The sequence below is a fragment of the Aquila chrysaetos genome, chromosome Z (genome assembly GCF_900496995.4).
Source record: "Aquila chrysaetos chrysaetos chromosome Z, bAquChr1.4, whole genome shotgun sequence".
Classification (NCBI taxonomy): domain Eukaryota; kingdom Metazoa; phylum Chordata; class Aves; order Accipitriformes; family Accipitridae; genus Aquila; species Aquila chrysaetos.
Window position 1 is genome coordinate 37,935,436 of NC_044030.1, and position 16,882 is coordinate 37,952,317.

The 16,882-nt window shown below is 41.7% G+C and overlaps 1 protein-coding gene across 4 annotated transcripts in view; it reads right to left on the reverse strand.

Moving 5' to 3' along the window:
* SYK (spleen associated tyrosine kinase) overlaps positions 1-16,072 on the reverse strand; it is a 55,668-nt gene extending 39,596 nt beyond the window's left edge. The window contains exon 1 of one of the 4 annotated variants that reach the window (XM_030005437.2): positions 15,935-16,072. The gene's annotated coding sequence lies outside the window, so the exon portion shown is untranslated. Of the gene's footprint in view, positions 1-15,737 lie in introns of all 4 variants that reach the window. The other 3 variants (XM_030005436.2, XM_030005438.2, XM_041120955.1) reach the window with 3 other exon arrangements.
* Positions 16,073-16,882: the final 810 nt, after the last annotated feature.

Here is a 16,882-nt window from a genome sequence, read left to right on the forward strand (position 1 = left end):
AGAGCCTTTGGGATGCCCTTGCCTCCCCTCTCCCACAGCCTTCTGGGGCTTCCTTGGCTTTTCTAGTCCTAGCAAGAGACAAGCTCCAGCGTTTTGCACACCTCTCTTGGCAGGACACAGTGTCGGGTGCCGAGGAGGACGTGGCGGAGAGCAGCTCTGCCGCAAGGGACGGCGGCATGAGCCAGCCGCCCCAGGCAGCGCCGGCATCAGTCTCTTCTCAAGTGTGATAGGATGAGAGGAAATGGCCTCAAGTTGCACTAGGGGAGGTTTAGATTGGATAACAGGAAAAATTTCTTCACCAAAGGGCTATCAAGCACTGGAACAAGCTGCCCAGGGAAGTGGCTGAGTCACCATCCCCGGAGGTATTTAAAAGACATGTCAATGTGCTTAGGGACGTGGTTTCATGGTGGACTTGGTAGTGTTAGGTTTACGGTTGGACTCAATGATCTTAAGGGTCTTTTCCAACCTAAATGTTTCTATGAGTCTATGATTCTATTAATCTGAAAGTCATTATGAATATGGAGGCTTTGAATGCTCTAGTTCCTGTTTCCTTCATTCCTGCTTACTTGTTTCCCTCAGACACACCCATATCACCATGTCATTCTTTTTTACTCACTCTGCACCACAGATACTGTTGGTTAGATGAACATACGTCATCCCACCTCTGGCAAAGTGCTCCTTGAAGGCAGGCTCCATGTCTTCAATCTCACTTTCAGGAAGCATGGAAGAAAACTGATTTGCTCCTAGGTTTTCAGTAAGGAAAGAGCTTAAGCCATGTTCCACCACAATTAAAACAAAACCCCAATTGCTATAATTTCTATTCTGTGTGAATCTTTGTGGTCCTCAACAGCAGAGGCAGCTGGGACACAGAGGGGACAGCTGCCAAATGTTAATCCTGAGACTGCAGGAGGTTTCCATTGACGTATCAGTAAGGAGGTCAGCTTGGACACAGACACATCGAATGCATGGATGGATGAATGATCCACACTGGCTCTTCATCAGCACTGTACAGCTAATTTAGAGAAAAGGCCAAAATAATCCCATACAATCATCATGCCAAGAATGGTACTGCACCGCAGTACCTTTTCAAAACACCTCAGTAATGTTGTAGTGAACAAAATTCAAACAGAAAAATGCCACCGCACTCTTTATCTGTGGGAATCTATTTTCATGGAAGTATTTAATGGAAGTTCCTTTTCTCCATACCTTTAGTTTCAGACTTAAAAAAATGTTAGGTCCTTCACGTCTAAAAAGAGTAAAGAACTTTAGAATGAAATTAAGAGCTAGTAAAATAAAAGTGGGGTGGTGGTGGGGTGGGAGGGGAAACTCATTTCCTGGCTACAAAAGATCTGATGCAATGGCTACTGAAATTAAAATTCACTTTGACTTTGATGTGTTTCAGATCAGGCTACTCCTCAGAGTATTTTTCAGCCTCAGATTAGTTTCAGTATTTACTATACACTCTTCAGGATGAGTTGCCCAGACACAAGTTCTCTTTGGTGGTCTGCTTTTTGTGTAATCTGTAATGCCAAGTTTTTCCACTGCTGACAATTCAGTGTATTTGTGAGTATTAAAATAAATGTCAAGCACCAACTGAAGTACCTGCAGCTTCCTCCTCATCCATTAACTATGGGATACCAGGGAAATGCATGCTGCAGCTTTGTCTTTTCTGTTTACAGGCTTAGAAAAATGGGCACATGTTGAGCTCATGCTTTTATGCAATGGGGGTATTGTGTAGGCTTGTTCTCCTCTGGGCACTTTATTTATTCCCACAAATGATTGATCAGACTGTCCATGAGACCCTCTCCTCTGAGAAATGAGGCCAAAAGTAAAAAGCTATCAGGGTGAGCCTGACAGGACGGCAACTGCATAAACCAGTTTCTTTAGAAAACCAGGCAAAAATAGTTGAAATGTGATCTAGCACTTCACAGCAAATTCAGAATTCTCTCAAATACAAGAAATACCACAAACACCAAAGTAGACTTTGGCCCCCAGGAGGACAATGGCACAGAGGGGCAGATAAAAATATTTTAAGAAATGGTAGATATGGTGGAGTCTTGAGTGGTAAAAAGTAGGTGTCTTTGATAGGTCTGTATTTAGACATCTTGGATTCCTTATTGACACTATGACCTCTGTTAGCAGCAGGCAGGGGCGATACGCTCCACAATCTCCAGTTTGTGAAGAGATTTCATTCCAGCACAGATAATGACTTCGCTGCAGCAACTTGCATAGTTGCAGGACCAAATTGCCTATGATATCCCAGAATTGCCCAGAACATTCGTTCAAGAATTCATCATTCTCTGGTAAACTTCAGTCACAACAAAACATTAAAATACATCTCCTCTTTAAGGTGCTGGATGCTCTGAGCTAAGGGCATCATAAAGACTTCTTATAATTCTGAGATGAAGACTGTGGGCAATAACACACTTCTGACATAAAAGATGCCTCTATAAGGAGATTAAAATTTTCCTGATAGAAGCTTTGACTAACTGACTTTTACTGCTCGAATGAAAGAGCAGTAAAAAGGGCTGTTCCAGGTGCAAGACTGGTTTCTTTGACTTTGCTTATCATACCTACAAAACAACCTTCCAAACGACAACAAACAAATAAATACAAGTACAGTCACACCAGCTCCTAGAAGCCTATCAACGTGTTCTATGTGCTTCTCACTTGGGCCAAAATGTGAGAGAAAAAGGAACACTTTGTATGTTTAGTCATACTGCCTATGCCCTAAATTATTCACATCTCATCATAATGAGAACAATGTAAGTGGCATCTCTGGATTCCTCCCTTCACCTGGCTTCTTCAGGCATCTGTTTAATGGTACCCAAGAGGACAGAAATTCGCAGGCATACTGCATACCTATTTCCAAGACCTAGAGTACAGGCAAATGTTCTATTGTCTTTAAAATAACCAGTAAGAGGCTTTTGTTTTATGATGATCTTGAGATACAGTGTTCACTACAAACTGCTCCATTTCACTGACATTTGTTGAAGACTCATTTGGAGTTTGAGTTCACACAGATCTGAAAGTCCGTGAACTAAGCCAGCTCATACACCGGTGACTTAACCCTTCCACTCCCTACAAAAGTCAAACTAAAACTGTTCAGCCTTCCACAGAGAGCAAATATTTATGTACAAAACTAAACAGGCAACAAATATAGATAAAACTTCAAGCTTTTTCTTGAGTATTATCACTTCTCACAAAAAGGCAAGGCTACAGCCCATCAGTGACCTCCTTAATGAAAATATATGTCACTATATGTCATACATAAAATTACCATATGCTACTCCTGTAAAATATAAATTAAAAGTTTATAATTAAATTATGAAAGATATCAAGGCAATATTTTGGGAGGAATACTAGAAAATTCCACTGCCAATGCTCAATATTGGTCTATGCTAGCTGGGTAAGCACTGCATGGTTTCGGCTGCTGACTGCTCTCACTTTGCTACTTCAACTTAAAGTTTTACATGGAATGGGACAAATTTAGTAGTCTGAATTTATGAAAATTTGCTTCTACAGAAATCTGTATTTCACGGATCAGTCAGAACAACTCTCACATCTGATTTTATTTTCTCATAATTCCATGAGTTTTTAGTCAAGATGTTGGCTAAAGATCAAGGAAAAAAAATATTTTCTTCACTTTTTTAAAAGGATGTTTCTACACTACACCTAATGCCTTCCTATGATGGGTACATTTAAAAATGTTGTTCCTTTTTACCCGTTTATAATTCCTAAAATAGAGAGGGAAAAAAAAATCCACTGGTTGCAATTTAGATGAAATGGCAGTGGCAGTGATGAGGGACTATCTCTTAATTCTTCAGAATGTAAAATGGAGAAGTTCAAAGCTCAAATAAATAAGGCCAGCTATTAACAGTTTATAAAATATGGAGAAGATTTCTCAGTTATCACTGAAAGAACAGCAGCAGGTTCCTTATGATCTCTTAGATTTCACAAGCGATTTATTTGTAATTGTTTCAGACAATAATGGCTGATTTACTTTTGCAAAACATGTTAATGATGACGGATTTCACCCAAGGTTTCTCCACCATGTCTAATATATGAAGACTATTCAGTGTATAGCAACGTTAGGAAATGTTTGGACTGATATAGTGTCCCATGGACATGCAAGGAGCCAAATATACACACAAAACATTAGATAATGGTTAAAAACTTCTTATCTGTTTTGGCAGAATTTTTGAGTTTAGGATGGCTGTTCTCTGGTTGGACTTTCAAAATCTTGCCTTCCTTTTGGGAGTTTAACACCTTTCTATGACCAGTAATAGAGTAGAAGAAAACGTATTTGGATTCATACTTTTCTCCTCCTCCAAATTCCTCCAGGGGCAAATAATGCTGAGATTGTCAAGTCAGCACAGTTACAAATGTGAGGCTGTAGAATGGAGATTAAGTCCCCAAAGGGCTTTACCCTTGAGAAGGCTGAAGGAAGTGTGGCTGGTTACCTGAGAGATGCACTTGAGCGTTACGGTAAAAGGGGGTCTAAAGTGCAACTCTCCCCATAGCCATTAAATTTTACTTTTAAGGAAGCTACAAATGCAAGCAAATATCATGGTTACCTTACATGAGAGAAAAAAAATATTATGCAAATACATAGGAAAATTAGGTACCCACTTCCCCTCAGGCAGCTTCCTCATCAACATTGCAGACAGTGAGTACTCCAGACATAACACAAGAGTTTAGGATCTCACACATTTCATGCATGTAGGGAAATGGAACATTCTTACAAAACAGAGGAGCAAAACTCAGGAAAACTCACCTGGAAAGTGTTAGAAGAATCTCTGCTGACCATACTGCTACCTTTAGCTTGCTTCTCTTTCATCTCTTATATTTAGACAAGGATAAATGTAGAATAATTGTTTTATTGAAAGGTTTGCATAGCAGTGAGGGTAGTGTTACTGAGGTACTGATCTCCACCCTAACATAAAAAATTATAAATAGGAGTATGAATCTTTCTACAAAGACCAAACAGGAACATGGAAGGAGACTTAGGGACAGCTGATTGATTAGTTTACCTATCCAACTATTTAATGAGTAAAAGGACTGAAGTGTGACAAAAGATCAAAAGCCATGTAGTGGTGAAAAAGTGTTCCAAATAAGCTCTTTATTTCAACAGTTATTTTTTCCCCTTCCCTTGTTTTTCAAAGTAGTATTTTGTGAACAATGTATGAAAATAAAGAAGTAAAGTTCAAAGCAAGATCTTTTGCATGCAAAAGACATAAGAAAGGCTCACTAGAAAGCACAGAATGATGAAAATATGCTGACTGAAACGATTTGTTCTAGCACACAGTGACATTTTAAGTCCCCATTGTGTAACTTCAACAGTTCTCTGGTCGTACACATTAAAAAAATAATATTACAACAATGTGAATATGCATTTTTTTCTAAAATTGTTTAATTAGGATTCTTGGAATCAAGATGTGTGCCTCTGTGAACAGCACTACAATTTTTCATTCTGAGATTCTTTTCTACATTTCCACCTTATGCAACACACCTAAAAGCTGAAAGGAATTAAGAATTCCTTGGAATTAGGAATATGTATTTGATGATGACTTCACATAGTATATTAAATATTTTGGTACTTTCAGGGTTTAGTATAATCTTAATGGTATACTCCAAACTGATGTAAATTCTGACGTAATTACCATCAAAGTATTATAAATCCATTGTTACTGCCTCACATTTAAAGCAGATATTTACATTTTTATAGTATTTTAACAAATAAGATGGATTTAAACAATTGTTCTATTCTCATTTCTTCACCTTTAAAATCACCTTCTAGTCTGTCTAGGCATCTGAATGGTGGTCTTAATTTGATTCATCAAATTACCTTTAAATGTCTTCTTTACCTTCCTGCATAAAGATGAAGATTTAATTTCTATCCAGACCTTAGGAGAGGAATTTTTATGAGAAAATTATGCAGAAATAAAGCAAGAACACAGTAAACGTTTAAAACTAAGTTGTTAGGGAAGGAAATGAAGCAGAATACCATTTTCTCAAGTCATTCAAACAAACCAGAGTTTGATCAGGACACTAGGGTGAACTTTCTGACCTACTGAAAAAAATCTGAAATCTTACTTAATTCAACTGGTAACACTGATCATTTTTACAATTTTTGTCAACAGTGACATCTCCAAACAATGTCCCATTCATCATACTGAAAGAGATGTGTGTAGTACTGTCTCAAAGGGAAAAGTGATATACGTGGGATCACTAACGTGTTTCTTCCAGTATGCTGATCTTCCTCAGGGAAGTGCCCCGGCTGTGTACTGATACCTAAGGCAGCATGTCTCAGCTTCCACCCACTGTGCCTCTAACCAGCTTACAGCCTACAGCAACCTTTCCACCACTCATGCTTGGGCCCCCTTCTCCATGTGTTTTCTCCACCTTCTCCATGAGAAGTATTCCTCATGCAATCAAATGCCCATCTCCAATCTCTGCATCCGTTTACTGACGATCTAAGCATTATGCTGCACTGCTTTTTCCCCTGCACTTCAGAATCTAAAACATCCCTTCTTTCATCTCCAAAGGCTTTCCTGTTGTTCCACACACACTCCTGGGCAATGCTGACAGACACACAAAGCATACCTGTTAGTTTTTAAGCAAATTTCACTTTTACTACTTCTTCAACATTGGTCTCTCTCCCTAGCACTTCTATCAGACATACCTGTCTTGGGTGCCACGTTCTGTATTTTACTTTAGAGCAGTTCAGTTTCAGAAGCATTTTCATTCTTTCAGATATTTCTGATTTCTTGCAATGCTTTTAGGATAACTACAGTGTTCCTGCTAGGGTTTTTAAATGCTGAGATGTATTCTTTTACAGAACTGTAGCTTAATTAAAGTCTGTTTGGGAACAAATAGGAAATGTAGCTTTGAGCCCAGAAAGCTTTTCTGCACCATCAGTCACTTGTAGGATTGTCCAGTCTGTGGCAGGTTTTGTGTGTCCTCATGATTCTGAAAGTTAGTGGCCCTGCTAGGACCTTTCTCAGCTTAAGAGAAAACAATGCCCTTGTTCATGTAAATCCTCAGCATTTTGACCACATTAGAACAAAACCTGCCTGCTGAACAGGTGGTATTAGTGCTTCATCTACGAGGTTTAGAGAAAACACCATTTATCTCCCCTCTTGTATAAAAGAGTTATTCATTCAAAGAACAGAAAAAAATCACAAACGCACCTAAAATTATTATTAGCTTCAAAAAATTGTGATTTTAGAAACATTTTTCTTTGGATTTGCTTTCCAGAGTCATTTTTATCTATACTGCGTACAGTTAGATATATGTTTTTATCTCCACTGAAACATCCCAGAAATGCCTTCATTTATTCTAAATTGCATCTGACATTCTGATACCATCAGACTACTCCAGGCACTCTAGCTATTGAAAAGTTTCCTAAGGAAATACTACTTGACTTAGCAACACTATTACTGCCCTATTATAAGGCAAACCAATGCTTAGAAAATGCACCACAGCGTTTGTATGTTATTCAGGGGTTTCCTATAAAAGCTTCTGTACTGAGGTCATGGAAGAGCAATGATCACTAAAAAAAACCTCTTCACTGATGCTAGGAATCTAGTGTCTCTTTTCCACATCACCTTCCTTTTGGGACTCTCCTGTTTTTGGTAACCTTTTCACATGTCATAGTTTTCCTCTAAAAAGGTTTTTCTGCTTTGATCTTTTAAAAAGCTCAGAATGCTACTGAAAAAAAAAAAAAAAGCCAGGCTTTTATGGATTAGAATTATTCTTTCCCTGGCAGTAGAAACTCTATGATTTTCAGAGGTATTGAAGAAAAACAGAAAACAAACAAACAAAAAAAGTCCCCCCCCGCTTCAGAAAAAGAAAAAAACCCCACCAACACAAAAATATGAACACTTCCTTCCACATCCTCGGCATGCTCTACTAGTCATTCCCTTGTCTCCTTTTCCAGGGAACTCTTACACTGTCACAAATGCAACCATTGCCTCTGGCTAAAGATGTCTCTTGTCAAAACAAGCATTTCTGCCTTAAAACAGATGCCATCGTTTGTATGAAAGCCTGCTCCCTTTTGGGCAAAGCCCTTTGCTGTGATCGGTACCCATTAAATGACCATACAAAAAGTGGAACTGCTGGGGATGAGCTAACCTCAGAAGGAAAGCATTCAAGATACTCCAGGCAGACCTTTCTCTAGTCTCTTTTATTCCCCACTGTGACAAGGCGTGAACAAACTTCTTTGGGCACAGACAGACCTTCATCAACACCAGCTGTGGGCTCTGCAGTGACTATGGAAGAGTACAAGGGTAACTGTTTCTTCCCAATGCTGACAAAAAAAAACCCTAGGTTGGGATGCAGTTACAAAAGTCGTTCTCATGGAGCCCAAAACTACCTCTGAATACCTCAGGAACTACTGAGCTGAGTTACATAATATATAAAGCTCCTCTCTGGTTTTGTTTCAAGTTTAGTGCCTTTCCAGAAATACAGTAAAAAGTAAAACTCCTTTATGTACCGCAGAGGCTACTATGGCTGCACACAGAGACCTGTGAAATGAACTTATAAAGTCAGTGAAAATGTGTGAAGAGCAAAACAAAAATATTATCAGCCTACATGCAAGGAGATCCAGTTAAAATAGATGGAACTGCCTACCCAATGGCCTGGATATTTTCAGGTTCAAAGCTACAGTGGCATTAAGCATGTCAGCATAGCCTGTTTTCAGGTGGAATATATTCTTATTTTTACAGAAGACTTTTTACAGAGACAGCTATGACAAAACTGTTAGGGACAAGACAGCACAGTAAAACCAAGACACGTCAAACTATAACTAAACATTCACAAAAAAATTACTCCAAAATCTTTTTTCAAGGTCTGCTACTGTCAATTGTTTTGCACAACTCAGAAAGAAGTTGCCAGAAGAAGCAGATCTACCAGAATGTACTACCAACACCAAAGTTGAACCAAAATTTTCCTCATTTTCCAGGAAGACAAAACCTGGATATCTGCCCAATTGCCAAACACGCACAAAAAGAGAAAACTGCAGCTCTGAGCACAGAGCTGGTGATACTGTGGATTTTTATTATTATGAGAATTGAGAAAGACTGGCTTCATTCAGAAGGATCAGGGCCCAAGTGTGGATAGATGCACAATCCATAACTTTGTTTTTCATTCCTTGTGGTAGTTTTAGCAAAATCTCTGATAAACAAGACACCTCTCAGAACTAAAGCATCATCAGTTCCAGAAGTAAGTCACTACTATCAAACAGAAGATAGAAGAAAAGTAATGGTTCCATCTTGAAAATAAAAGATATTCCAGCAGAAACTGAACATTGCTACAGAAGCCTTGAAGTTTGAAAGCTGTCATAGGACTAAAACAAAACATCACATGTTTCCTTCAAAATTTGGGATAAACACCACTCTGGTTTTACTAGTGGACAGACCCAAAAGATATGTTTGCTTTTTGGTTCCAGTAAGTATCTTCAATTATTTTTTCACTCATTGTTTAGTTGTCACAGGCTGACATTTCCAAAGCTATTATGAGGGTATGAACTCCCCCTCTTCGTGCAGCTTTGTCTGTCTCTACTTAGTTCCCGGTCTAGAGGCTGCAAATGTAGATAACGATCTCAGTTTCTTAGCCACAAATATTAGCAATCGTGTATTGTTAGGTCAACAACAAACCAAGAACATTTGGATCCCATTATACTTTATTAATTTATCTGAAATATGTTGCTCTATCTCTAGGATCGCTAAAACCTGTTGCTGAACACATGCCTCAATGGACTGGCTTCATTGTGAGTTAGAGTGGCAAAATTAGGAAGGTTCCTCTTTCAGACCAAGGTTACCTGTTGTCCGAAACAGTCTGCGGTATCCTGCTTTATATAAAGTAGAGAAATTATTGCAGGAACAAAAATAACTTGCTTTTCATACTCCTACAATGGGCAAGTTTCTACAAAACTGATCTAGACTTCTCAGTGCCACTTTCTAGAGCCTATAAAAACTGTGCCATGTTACTTTATTCTTTGAAAAGCTCCTGGTAGGAGGGTATAGCAAGGTTAATGTTCTGCTATAGAGGCACTGTAACTGACAATGGCTCATCTCTTGCTGGCAATTACACTCAGAAAGAGTTCACACCCACAGTGGTAACGAAGAAAGGACAAGGGTTTTTTTGTTTTGTTTCGTTTTTTTTTAAAGGAAGATGTGATACTAGCTCACACAGCCAGACTACCAACATCAAGGATCAGTTTCTTAAAATCTATGTAATAGTTTTTAATTACGAGCCAGATCAAAGGAAGGCTTGTGTCCAAAAATAGTATCCTCCAGCAAAGGAGCCAGCTCTTCCTGACTAACTTTTGTGAGGACACATACATCAGAAAGGCAGACTGCATAGCAAAAAAGCTCCTCATATCAATTAGCCTATCAGTGGATGAGCAGTCCAGAAAAGACTGTGTCCTCTCCCCATACCACCCTATATCCTCAGAACAAGCAGCACAGCTAAAGCTTACTACTCATTGCTATAAAGAGTAGATCAAACAGTCTCTTAGCAGGTAGGAATCCCTTTTAGAAAGCAAATGACCACTTGGATTAACTGTAACCTCACCTTTCATGTAAAACGTGAAAATGTTCCAGAAACGCTACACAGAGAGAGGGACGAGCCTTCTCCTCCCCTCCCGTGGAGGAAGCCTATTTGCAACACCTGGACCAGTGAAATACTCTTGACAAGGCCCGTTTATCAGTCTGGGCAGAGAGAGGATGCACCTGGCCTCAGCGCGTTCTGGGCCAACAGGCAGTATTTCCCTAGCTTGTGCACGACAAACTGCCAGGCTGGAAAAAAATGGCTCATAATTAGGTTTCTTTTCTCATGTTGTGCAATTCTCTGCACAGCATCAATGGTTACATTGCTAAATGGTCCCCTGGTAATTGTCGCTACAGTCAGTTGCTACACCAGGATACCAAAAAGCTGCCTCCATTTGACGAAACTTGTCCCTTGGGAGTCAGAGGCTACAGGATTTCACACTAGCAACAGCACTCCCTCAACACACCACTGCTTCTAAGCGAACACAGCTCTGCAACCTTTGCAGAAAGCAGGCTTCAGTGGGTTTGAGTTCACTCCTCCCTTACTGGATCTTTTCCTGCGCTTCTGTGCATAGGAGTACCTACGTACCAGATCTTTGTTACGTCCACTAGATGAAGACTGTCACAGAGTGGTGCAGCTCACCTGAGGCAGCATGAGATTTACCAACTGCACATGATAACTGAGGACAGAATAGTTACCCAAAGCCTCCCTCAATGCCCACTTTGATTCTGGGGTGTCCTGCTGCATGCATGACCAGAACTGTTCAGAGCAGCACTCTTCCTCTTGATACTCATTTTAAATAAGTCATCATTCTCAGAAACTTGCAAGATGGTGCACTGATTCAAAAGATAGCTAATACCGTTATCTGATTTACAAAAATAATCCTTACTTAAACTTCAACTTACTTTGAAATTGGCAGTAGAATTTTTAAAAGCAGAACTACACACTCAGTGGTCAGCAGCGGCACGCATTTTAGCACTGTAGCTCTAGCATCCCACAGATGCTCTCAGTCACGCTGGCTTTAGTTAAGAGACAATACACTGGCTCCAACATGTTCTAGAGGCTGTGGTCTCAAAAGTTTTGTGCTTTTTCCTTTTATTTTCTCACTTACTTCATTATTTTATTCAAACAGGGAAAAAAAAAAAAAATGAGGGAGACTATCCAAGAGGGTACAGGTAGGCTGTGGCTGATGTATTTGATGATGACCCCTGGTCCTTTTACTAATTTTACTGAATCTGTTGCTTAAGATAAGGATTTTTAAGTATTTATAAAAAAAGCATCCCCTTTTTTTTTTACTTTATGATGTTAAAATAATCAGGCAATTGGATGCCCATTTCCTTGATACATATTCTACTCTAACACTTCCTGCCTGTGTTCCTGCCTAGCTCCAACCACAGTTGTGATTCCTGCCAATTTCAATTCCATTCCCAGCCTAGGAGTTGCCTCATGGATTTCCATAGCTGGATTTGCATACTACAGTGCCACAAGTCCTACTTCTTTACAAACGCTTTTAGCACCTCACATCTTACCTCTACTCAGTGTCAGTGCTGAAAGATTCCTTGCGTTGCCTCCTTGCATTTTGAAAGGAAGAGAAGTTGTTGGACATACTGTTGGACTTGTCCATTTAGGACACCTGGCATCCCATATCTATCTGTTTGGAAGAACATTGTCCAAAAGCAAATTAGGACAAAGATGGAGAAAGGACAGGGTAGTCCTAGCTGGTCAAACTAATACATTCCAACGTCAGCTAGTTACAAACGGAGTGGTAGTGAAACCGCACAAACTTTCTCTATCACACTCCTGTACATTGGTTATTTAGGTTCTAATACTTGTTAATTTTTTATTAGTTGCTCTGGTACCTGGTAGAAGGGGAAGGCTTGCGGCATTTTGCATATACTGAAGTCTCCTTAGAACATTTGGATCCCTGCGACTCTCAAAAATATTTCCCCCCTTTCTTTCCTTTTTACAACAACAATAACATTTAAAGAAGTGGCATTTAGTCATTGTACAGGGACAGGAAGTTATGACCTAATTTTAACTTTGGAATGTAAAGACAAAGTACATAATTTTATTTCTTTGAGGCAGGTGATATTTTGTGTCAAACATTATGAATATTTATCAATTACCCTTTCCTACAGCAAATCCTGGAATAACTTATTTTGATGCAGGAGCATACAGGCTCCTTCACACTTTTTGCACTTGCAGTACTGATGTTTCCCCATCACCTTGACAAGCAATGCAGAAGTCAGTGGCAAAAGGTTTTCTTCTGCTTAATTGCATGCCTTCACATTACCCTGTGTCATGAAAATAAAAGCTAGACAACATCAACTATGTAACCTTATTGCTGAAACCTTAAATTAAAGGAGGAAAATGCAAATATTAACCAACAACTTTGTGATCAAATTATTTTTACTATGCCCCAAATAAATATTAGTAATTGTGTGTTGTGCTGTCCTCTACATTTACAAGAATAAGGAATGATCCTGCAAAGCCCAGGGCTTCTTTTTCTCAAAAGGGTCATCAATGGGCTTAAATTAAACTGCTGAAATTAATAATGTTTCTCTGTAAAAGTGATGTAAATATTAGGAATGTTTCTTTGTAAAAGCGTTTCTAGAAATGTCAGCTGAGACATAAAGTGAGCTACCACCACATCCTCCCCCAACATTTTCTTCTTTTGTCAGATGCAAGCAAAACTACTGTTAAATTGGATTATGAAACTGTTTCTCTGTAATAAAATGCTATTTTTTTCTTAAACTAGAAATTAAGAAGCTGATCCTGCACATCCTTGCAAGGTGAGGTCTTCATTCTTATGACTGAACCTTACTACTCACACTCTCAAATGCCTGCAAGATCATCTTCAGCTTTTAAACAGGCACCTTGAATGCTACAAGTACTCTCACCCCAGTGGAGTAGCTCACTTAAGCACGTGTTTACCTTTAAGTAAAAAAGAAGTAATATTAAATAGTTCATTGGAACGATCTTTCTGTAACTATTACATTCGTAGGTAAGTGTTGTATTCCTTGTAACTCGGATATAAAACCAGACAAGTTCCCCTTTTCAGCTGTGTTATTCTGGAGCTAAACACATGCAACTGAAAGCAGACTCCGGCACAGCCTGTCTAATGTCCACACAGCAGATCTCAAGGCACTGATCCAACAGTCTATAAAGCTGGAAGAAGGATGACACTACCTAGTATCTTCAGTGGAAGTCATGATATTCAAACCAACAGTGACAACAGACTTATTGTTTTCTGCTAAATACTGCACATTGGAAAAGCATTAGGAAGGGAAAAAGAAGTGTAATTTGCAAAAAATAATTATGATTGTGAGACCATGACCTCTGAACACAACACACATTTCGGAAGGGGCTTCTCCCACTTCCAGTGCCTCTGGCATGACAGATCCAAAAGAAAGGATGGGAGACTAAGGAAATGCCCCTACATCATTTGGTTTTGTCATCAGTATCTTCAAAGGTGCTTAAGTCCAGCTTATAATTTTACCATCAGTCTTCTAAACTGTTATTTTGTGCTCAACATAACCCGCTAACTGCTTCTAAAAATAAAGTTCAGTTTTTGTCTTCCTGCGACTTCAGATCAAATTCTTGTATCAGAATCACAGAATCAGTATCTCTTGTATCAGAATCAGTATCTCTTGTATCAGAATCACAACACCGTGAAAACAGGAGAACTGCACAGTTCACCTTTGCTTTGACAGAGTGTTAATATTTTTTAACAGAAGCAAAACCAGAACACTTCAACCATATTTCTCTTGGGGTTTTGCAGTTATTTCAAGTGAATGTGAAAACTGAAGCAATTATTTACTTTTATCTATTTCAGCCATTTTTGAGCATCGTGTCTGATTCCAAACCCTTTGGAAGTTCAAATTATTTTGTCTTTACCACACTATAATCTTTCTCCCCCACAGAATAACTGTCAGAATATAAAGAACATTCAAACTTCCTTAGTTGTCTGTTTATCAGTCAGTGCTCAACAAAGGGATGAAAAAAAAGAAGTCACAGTTCCTCTAAGTGAACTGCCTCGATGTACTCTACACTGCTACAGTTTATGGCCTCCAAGTCCGTAAAAATACACAGCTTTGCATGCTGATACTAGCTCTGTACCGGATGGCTGTGCCCGGGGATTAGGCCACAGATTCCACCCAAGGGCTCAGGAGATCTAAGCTTCTATGGATAAAAAAAAGCATGAAAGAAGCCTAACAGAAAAGAACATTAAAAAAAAAAAAAAAAAGAGCAGTTAATTCCCTTAAAAGGAATAATTTTGTTTTAAAATGGAAGTACTTTACAATATATGATGTAATTTGGCCAGACTGGGACTCCACTTGCCACTCTTCCGCTGGAGTCAGTGTCACCTAACAAAAGTATTGCTTATCTTTGTCCAAAATAACACCACTTCAAGCACATCTAACCAACTACAACACAAAGTTTGCGCTAAAGAAGAAAACTGAATAATGCTGTCGAACACATGAAATGAAGAGCAACGACTCCAGTCAGCGCTTTTAGTAACAGACTACATTTGCTTTTTTGGAAACAAAATAGGGAAGTTTGATAAGAAAGAAACATACTTGTAAAGACATTTTGTCAGGCATCAAATCTTTGACATACTGTGCACCCGTCAGACAGAAGCCCTACTTCTGTGTACGCTTTGTTCTGTTTAAAACCTACCACCACAATAACGTATCAAGATAAAATGAATATTTTTTTTCCCCCCTTTAATTTAAGTTCTAGATTTAAGTTCCTCAAACGCTGGGCTAGCGGTACTTATTTTCAGAAACACTGTAATACAGGAAGGTTTCACGCTTGCTTTCAGGCTGGTGCGCTTTCGGCCGGCCGCTCCCCCCTTCCCTCCCTCCCTTCCCTCCCCGACGGGAGTGCCGCCTGCCCTCTGCCGCTCCTCGGGACGCTCCCGCTTCCCGGCGCCCCTTACGCTTCCCTCCGGCGCGCATCGCCACTCACCCCGCGGGGCCGGACGGTGCCCCCCGCCCGCCCCAAACTGCCCGACACCCGCGGACCCCGCGGGAGCCGGCAGCGGCGCCGCCCGCCCCACCCGGCCCCGGCCCCGGCCCCGGCCCCGGCCTCGGCCTCGGCGGAGAAGGAAGGAAGGGGCGGCGGCGGCGGGCGAGCCGCCGGCGGGGTCCCGATGCCGGCGGCCCGGCGAAGCTACTCACCGCTCCCCGGGGGTCGCTCGGCCCCGTGCCGCCCCCTTCTCTCGCCGCCCGGCGCCTCCTGCCGCTGCCGCTGCCGCCGCCGCCGGGAGAGAGCCGTCAGGGAGGCAGCCCTCGGGCGGGCGGCTCCGCCGAGCCGAGCCGTGCCGTGCCGCGCCGCGTCGGGGTACGGCCGGGAGCGGGTCTGGACCCGCGCTTACCGCCGCGGGTGCCGCCGCTTCCTCGTTTTCTCTCGCAGCCGCGGCCACTTCCTCAACGGGGTGTCGGCGCGCACTCCCTCCTCCGCAGCGGGCGCAGCCGCCGTGCCCCCGGCCCCCTCTTTGGGGCGGCAGCCCGGGCGGGCGCCCGGCCCCGGCCGTGGCCCGGCCCGGCACGGCACGGCACGGACGGCTGCAGACTCCCGGCCCCTCCGGCTTCGCTTCTGCCGGGAGCGGGGAGGCGTCCGTCTCCTCCGGACCCCGCGGCGTGGGGCTGTTCGGGACCCTGTGGTGGGGGTCCCCTTGGCGCCGCGCGATGTGGCTGTCCCTGGGAGCCCACGACGTGGGTGTCCTTGGTACCTTGTGGCTTGGGTCCCCACGACGTGGGTCTGCTTGGTACCCTGTGGCTTGGGTCCCCGTGGCTGCGGCATCGCCTCGCATGTCGCTGGTTTTGTAAGGTGGACATGCCACTGCTTGGGACCACGCTTGGGACAGAGGATCGAAGTGTATCAGATGCGGGCTTCTCTTAAGGAGGAAATGCTTGCTTTCGGCGAATATTGAAGTTCTGTGTCTTTTGGTACTCGTATGTACTTAGGTGAAAAAATGACTCTTAACAGGGTTTCCTTTTGGAGCAACACAGGGGCCTACCATAGCACAGTATCTCCTTTCCTGTTGTGTTTCACTCCCCACTCCCCACCCTGTATTTCAATCAGAAATGCTTTCCTAGCAGCTCCAAGTGTGGAGGAGATTCCAGTGTGCCCAGACACTGAGCTGAACGAAAGTCCCTCTTCAAGGCCTCCTCGACACCCTGTGCCACAGCGAATTAATTCCCACTGCACATGACCCCACACAGCCAAAAGGTGGCAACTATCCTTTGCCAGGGACTGTCCAGGGACAAACTGCTCCTGCTGTGGGTCATGCAGGGCTGATGAGTGGCACAAGTGGGCCGTG